The following is a 7,794-nucleotide window of genomic DNA, read 5'->3' as shown; positions in this document are numbered from 1 at the left end:
TATGTTAATTATACCTCATTGCTTCGTCCTTTGAGATTAGGTATACATTGTAGTAATACGTCAAAGTATTGCCTTTCTAACCACTTATTTGAAAGCAGAAAATCTGCAGTTCTATTTTTTGTATTTTTTGTTGGTATCACTGGAGCGTTCCCATCTCATTCGCGTTTTAGTGCCTCGCCGATCACCACGTTATTCAAGTTTTAAAAAACGTTACAAAAGCGTAGTCACCAAAACGATAGTGATTTATTTATTTATTTATTTGTTACATATTTTTATGTTATAAGGTTTTATTATAATAGTGTCTGGTGATATGATATCACTATGCAATTAATGTTTTGTACATTGCGATGTTACCTTGACATATGACAACATGGCGATGTTACTTTCACGTGATTTGGAATTCCGGACCATAAGGTATTTCAGTGAAGACGTGTTACCTAATTCTAAACATATTATGAATAGCTTCTGGGACTGTTTACGAATCAAACTAGTGATATGATATATATGATACGTCACTTGGAATCCCGAAATAAAAAGGTATTTACAGTGAAATGTTGCCTACTTCTAAGGATATTGTGAAAATTTGCTAGGATTATTTCCATATCACACTAATAAAATACGACATTACTTTCCTATTGTGTTGTGTACATCTTGTGGGGATGTGACCTTCACATCAATTAGAATCCCGGAACATGAAGGTGTTTACAGTGAAATGTTATTTATTTCTTGGGATATTGTGAATAGTTGCAAGGACTATTTCCGTATCACACTGAGAATATGACATCACTTTCCTATTGTGTTGTGTACATCTTGTGGGGATGTGACCTTCACGTTAATTGGAATCCCGGAACATGAAGGTATTTAACAGTGAAATGCTGATATTGTGAATAGTTGCTAGAACTATTTCCGTATCACACTGGTGATGATATGACATCACTTTCCAATAGTGCTGTGTACATCTCATGGGGATGTAACCTTCACGTCATTTGGAAGCCCAGACCATGAAGGTATTTACAGTAAAACGTTACCTATCAGACTAATGGAATGATATCAATTTCCAATCGGTGTTGTGTACATCTCATGGGGATGTTACCTTCACATCATTTGGAATTCCGAAAGCTTTGAAAATATTATCGTGATGGAATACATTTAAAAAGGAATATTATTACCTTTACTTTGATTATTATTTGTGAATGAAATGTGTCTACATGAATCATGAGATATCAAGTGCTATTATCGAGTAAAAATGAGAATATTAAATACCTTCTTCATACCTTCATATAGTTTATACATTTATGTTGCGGTCTTCTAATAAGGATGTACCCTTTCGCTACTGATAGAAAAGTTAAGGGTAGATGGTTTAAAATACCTACACTTTTTTGTTTATAAATTATTATAATACCATTGTACAGACGGATTACAACTCGAACCCGAGTTAGTGCCAATGATTGTTGTCGAAACGCAGCCAAGCACGTCAACCATAAAATTAAGCCATCGTCAAGAAAAAACTAGTCTTCGCTTCGCTTTATCGGATATGCTCATGAGGAAGCTCTCACTCATTTTTTCTCTTTAGAATAAAGTGATCAGTCCGTAAATTAATTATTATTAAAGATCCAGCCAGACTGATGTGCGATACCCAGCACAACGAATCTATGACAAGAAAAAACTTCATATTCTTTTTTAATAAAGAAAAATATTAAAGATCAGCTCATACAGAAATAGACTGTGTCTTATACAGCGTGAAGCTAGCCGTTACATTCGGGCTTGTAATATTATGATCCGGTGCCAAGATATGAATAATCCCACCCGCAAGAAAACCTCCTGCAACGCAGAAGCCGACACCGGCTCCTATCCAGACTTTAAACCAGGAGCATCCGCTCCCGGCAATACAACAAGCGAGAGCAACGATTATATACGAAGTACGAACCCATGAAGTCACCGCGCTCACGGCAGCTGTGACAGTCGCCGCGCCGCGGGCGCGGGCAGTGTCACCGGGGACCCTCGTCGCTGCACCCGGTACGTTCCGCAGGAACGTTCATTCTACTTTTAGGACTAATGGCAATTAATTAATGACCCAGTCATACTATTGTGGGTAAGAGGATACGGGATTCCATTTCTAAAACCAGTATCTTAATCTCACGACCCAGCATGCCTCCTATCATCTGAATATAATATCATAGACTTTATGTTTAGTGAAGTTATACTTATCACAATGTGATTCGTGTGAAGGATCGTTTCCTTCTTTTCATTTTTTATTATAAATCCAATGGAAATAACAGACTTATAATAAGTCTAAAATTCTTAAACGAGTGGGTGCTTACATAACAACATTAAGGTCAATTACAACTACATCAATGAATAGTTGGATGGCCACGTTAGATTTATTTCTTAGGAGTTATAAAAGATTTTACTACCTATCTATAGAAAGTATCTACGATTTAAAATGAACGAGAATTATTCCAATTTAATGGTTTACTATTTTGGTCTGAATATACTTTCCGCCTCTCGTCTTTACAAAACTACGAGTACTAAAGCCGGTGATTTATGTATTTACTCAGATTTTTGGGTTACTTGTCAACTAGGTATATACATAACATATATTTACAAGATATAGTTGATTTTTAAAATTTATCAGGGTTATCTAAAATTATTTTACAAACAATAAATACTTTAGAGTTCTTAAGATTTATCATCAATGTAAAAAAGAGCTGTACAGCCCGAGTACCTACTGTGCGCAAATATTGCAATTACCTGATTAAAAAAAAAAAAAAAAAAAATACGTTGACCCGTCTGAAGAAAAATGATATTTAATCAATCAAGAGCTAAATTTACATACAAAACTCGTTGTTAATGACTTACTGCGACTTGCCCGCGATTTAGTAAGTAGATACGGTACACCTACAAAAACGGACAGAAAGATGTTTTAAATATCTTGTTGTGTAATGCAAATCACTAAGATAGCTCAGCATTGACACATCAGCATTCAGCACAGTCTTTGCAGGATTATTTACATAATGGTAAAAATCTATCGAAGTGACAGTCAATCCTATTTGACAAAATAGACTGTCTAGAATTATTTTATTTTTTTCGGATCCTAACGATATAGGGTAGGGGCGACACGCTGTGAGAAGACCACCGATGGCCAGTGGATTCTGAGTTTAGTTTTGAATCTGTCAAACATATGAAGTAGCTAAAATTACTGACTGTTTTTTTTTGGACTTTCAGGTTTTCAGAAAATGGAATCTATAAAAAAAAAAAAAAAAAAAGGCATTTTATTGCGTACGACAATAAAGTGCTCTCTTTCCTATTTAACTATATAGATGGAGTTAGATGTCCACTTCTTACGAGAATATCAAAATCTATAATTATGCTGTGAAGCTCACAGGAGATTTGTGTTCGCTTCATACATTAGTTTAAAAAACAACGGGAAACGGGAACTAGAAGAACATGTATTTAAATAAATAGTACCAGCCTTAGGGCAACCACATGTTGGTTTTTTTTTTTGCATCAAAAAAAAAAAAAAAAACCCCTGGTTTCCACCATTTCAGAGCCTTCTCTGTTCGGTTCTAAATTCAATTTAGACATAATGATAATGCATTATCTGTTTCAGCCACCCTGTTGATTGCATATTATGTTGGTTGCATGGAAGTTATCAAGACGGTACTACTAGGTAGAGAGGAGCGTAGCACCGTCATCTTTGTATATATTATGATCAACTTCGCAAGATGGTGTTGGGTTAGTTTTTTGTAAAAAAAAAAAAAATAGGCGCACACGACAGAACGAACTCTGTGTCCTGAAATAAAGGTATATTGTATATTATGAAGCGTCAACTCCGATGAAAATGTCTATCTGAATTAGCCGGTCAGGCTATAAGCTTGATGGGTTCATAAAACACAGCCATGGCTCAGCTCTATCGTTGATCCTAGGTTCGAGAGTAACGTCTGTTTTTTCATCGTCCTCCAGTCCCAAGATTTGATGTTGTTACACCATGAGATCTGTCCATAGTTTTAGAATTTTTGTTAATTGGAATCCAAATAACAATTTGAATTTAGAATATTTGATTAACGTCACATTACTCATGCTGGTATAATTACACATAAGGTGCAAACCATATTTTGAAAATTAATTTAGATACGTAGTGTAATTGTTAATAATAATATTAATTTAACAAACATCAGTCGAAATACATGACCTAACAAGATCGTCATACCCAGATTCAGCTCAACCTTGCCTAAATGTTCCTTTCTAATAAACATTCACCGAAGATAACTTTATCCAGCAGAAAAATTGTTAGAATACATCGATAGAATGTAACCCCTACGAAAAAAAAAAAAAAAAAAAATGCCCCATTACAATAGTAAGATTTAAGAGTCCGCATAAATCGGTATCTACGAACAGTATCAGTCAGTGGATAAAAATATAATACTTCTATATATTTTTTTTTCGCTTATTCCGTCAGGCATGCAGCTACCTCCGCAGCTCACAGTAAAGGTATCAATATTGATATACCTAATACGAAATACAGCGGCCTTAGCGTGGGCAACTCTATGCTGTGTGCCAGAGTTTATCGTAGAGGTATTCAATGTGATCAATCTAATCAGATTGCTCTATCACTCCTATTATTTATTATTATTTATTATTCATAAATCAATCTGGAACACTGAGCAGCTGATTAAAATTTATTTTAAGTAAAATAAATTTGAATCAGCAGCTTTAAAAGTATTTTATTTTTACTTATAATACAGTGATTATAAAAATCACTAAGTATCTACTTAAATACGGATGAAGTAACCGTAATTATGATAATATCTTTTATTTATTTTTGGCTTTATTTTGCTTGTCAAAATTGATAATATAAATACAATATTATTACACCTAGAAGTGTTTTAATATTTCACTATCTTTCAAAATCAACAATGTATACCTAATCTCAAAGGACGAAGCAATGAGGTATAATTGATGATTAAACGAACTTACCTGAAGTGAAGTTCTATCCCAATTATACGAGTTGCTTCGTCCGAAGAGATTAGGTCCCTCCCAGCCCTAGGACCCCTGATAAGTGAAATATTAATGTTCCAGGCAGGCTTTCAACTAAATGAGATGGGAACGCTCCAGTGATACCAACAAAAAATACAAAAAATAGAACTGCAGATTTTCTGCTTTCAAATAAGTGGTTAGAAAGGCAATACTTTGACGTATTACTACAATGTATACCTAATCTCTTCGGACGAAGCAACTCGTATAATTGGGATAGAACTTCACTTCAGGTAAGTTCGTTTAATCATCAATTATACGTTCCATGAAATATTTTTGACCGAACATCACTAAATCAAGAATTATCCGAATTATCTGAATGACTCACATAGTTTAACACGACCAAAACGAAATATCTGTTTCTAACATGTCGTTGCTTTAAAAATGTACCCATTTTACGTAGTCGTATAATAGTTCGCTTTTTAAGATATACGATTAAATTGAAATCGACTTTCACCCGATGAAATAAGGAATAAAGTTGCTTGTATTTCATTTTGTTTGTTATTGCATGTCAAATTTTTATTTGACATAACTTTCAAAAACCGGTCAAGTGCGAGTCTGCCTCACATATGAAGAGTTCCGTACAAGTTTTTTTTTATGTAATGACAATTCAGTTGTCGGATTTTTCTCTTTACTTGGGCCACAGCAGTAGAGTGCTTGGGCTATAAGATATTGCTACCTGCCTTTCATGATTCTAGGTAAACGGGAAGTACCCAATTTATAAGTTTTGACTCTCTTGAAAGATGCGACAGACGGACACACAGACAGACAACGAAGTGGTGAAGTAAAACACCGTCAGGAAACCTGCATGCTTGAGAGTTGGCCATAATGCTCCCTCAAAAGGTGCGTGAGGTCTGCCAATACGTGCTTGGCCAGTGTGGTAACATCTCATTCTGAGAGGAGACTTGTGCTCAGTAGTGAGCCGGCGATGGGTTGATCCTGATGATGATGAATTTTAAACGTATTTTGTCAAAGTAAATAAGCTGAGTTCAAGCAGATAAAATAAAAGAAGGTGCGCCTAATGCATCATCCAAACCTGCGTGACAAAGCGACTACGAAGCGGGAACCTCAGCCGCGCGGAGGGTCATCGCCTCCTACGATATTTAATGGTGCCATGCACACCTACGCGACTACAATAGTCGAGGCTACAATATCTTTTTTGACGTGACAACATCTTATAATTCGATACAGCCGGCTGCACGCACGAAAAAACATGACTCATGCGGCGTTACCTCGCCGCAGGCGAGGTAACGCGAGGTAACGCCGCGATCGGCCTTTGTTGTCACGTTCAACTATCGTCAGTAAACCGACTTTACAGACAACCAATTTTTTTTTTCTCTACAGATACCTACTGAACCCTAAAAATAGTTTGACTATGGTTTGGGTTTGGGTTGATTGTTCGTGGCCTTTGGTTGACTGTTGGATATTATAATTATTGAATTGATGTTTTCTCGTTTAACTGGGATTATAATATTTTATAAATTAGAAACTCCGCGCCTACGATCCAAAGTATCGGAGTTTTCCAAAAAATCATTTTCAAATAAATAATTATGTATCTAGGCAACGTCCATCTTGACAGCTTGACATTTGTCAATTGACATGATATTATGAACCTCTGTTACAATATAGTGAAAGATCCCAGGGCCACCAGCCGTCACCTATTTTCTGACGAACGAAATGTGTACGATTGAGTAGTGTTAGTATGTACTAAGAACGCATGCCTACAGACCTGCTAGCTTGCTTAGACGGCCAATTTTCAGGTATCAGGTAATCAAGGTACATAAAAACATTACTTACCTCACGTAAATTCTCCAATTTTTTTAATATTTAGCAGATTTTTTTAATATTAACAATTAATTGACATAAGTAAACTATAAGAGAGTGAGAGAGAAGTCAATACATCCTAAAACATGTCTCACTCAGTCTCATGCGCGTAGATAATGAATGTCCTCGCGCTCAAACCCACAGAGGCATTAAAATTGAATTTAGGGGATGATTGGCCCTCTGGATCGGTCTGTCTTCTTGTAAAAGGTTTTAAAATAGTTGTCTGATGCACATATATAAAAATGGAGCGTCAGAATTCACTTGCAGTTAAGTAATTACTTATTTTGGGAGCTTTAAAGCGTCTGCAAAGCAATACGGCCGACGCGGGAAGTGTCTGGGAGTATAGGCGACTTATTTTTAAGGATATTTATTGCCTAAAATATACGTAAAAATCAGCTTGGAGAATTTACGTGAGGTAAGTAATGTTTTTATGTACCTTGATTATCAGATACCTGAAAATTGGCCGTCTAAGCAAGCTAGCAGGTAGGCTAGGCATGCCTTCTTAATACTTACTAACACTACTCAATCGTACTTATTTCCTTTGTCAGAAAATACGTAACCTCTGGTGGCCCTGGGATAAAAGTAATAAGAAAACCAGAAAAGACCTGATAACTTCCAAACGGCTGAACCAATTTTTTTGGATTATAGCTAAGAACACTCTCGATCAAGCCACCTTTCAAACAAAAAAAACTAAATTAAAATCGGTTCAGTCGTTTAGGCGCTACGAGGCCACAGACAGATACACAGATACACAGATACACAGATACACAGATACACAGATACACAGATACACAGATACACAGATACACAGATACACAGATACACACGTCAAACTTATAACACCCCTCTTTTTGGGTCGGGGGTTAAAAATACTTGATTACGGAACCCTCGGTGCGCGAGTCTGATTCATACTTGGCCGGTTTTTTTCGCTTGGTG

This window comes from Maniola jurtina, chromosome 6, assembly GCF_905333055.1.
Source record: "Maniola jurtina chromosome 6, ilManJurt1.1, whole genome shotgun sequence".
NCBI classification, from domain to species: Eukaryota; Metazoa; Arthropoda; class Insecta; order Lepidoptera; family Nymphalidae; genus Maniola; species Maniola jurtina.
Note: the sequence above shows the minus strand (reverse complement) of the source record.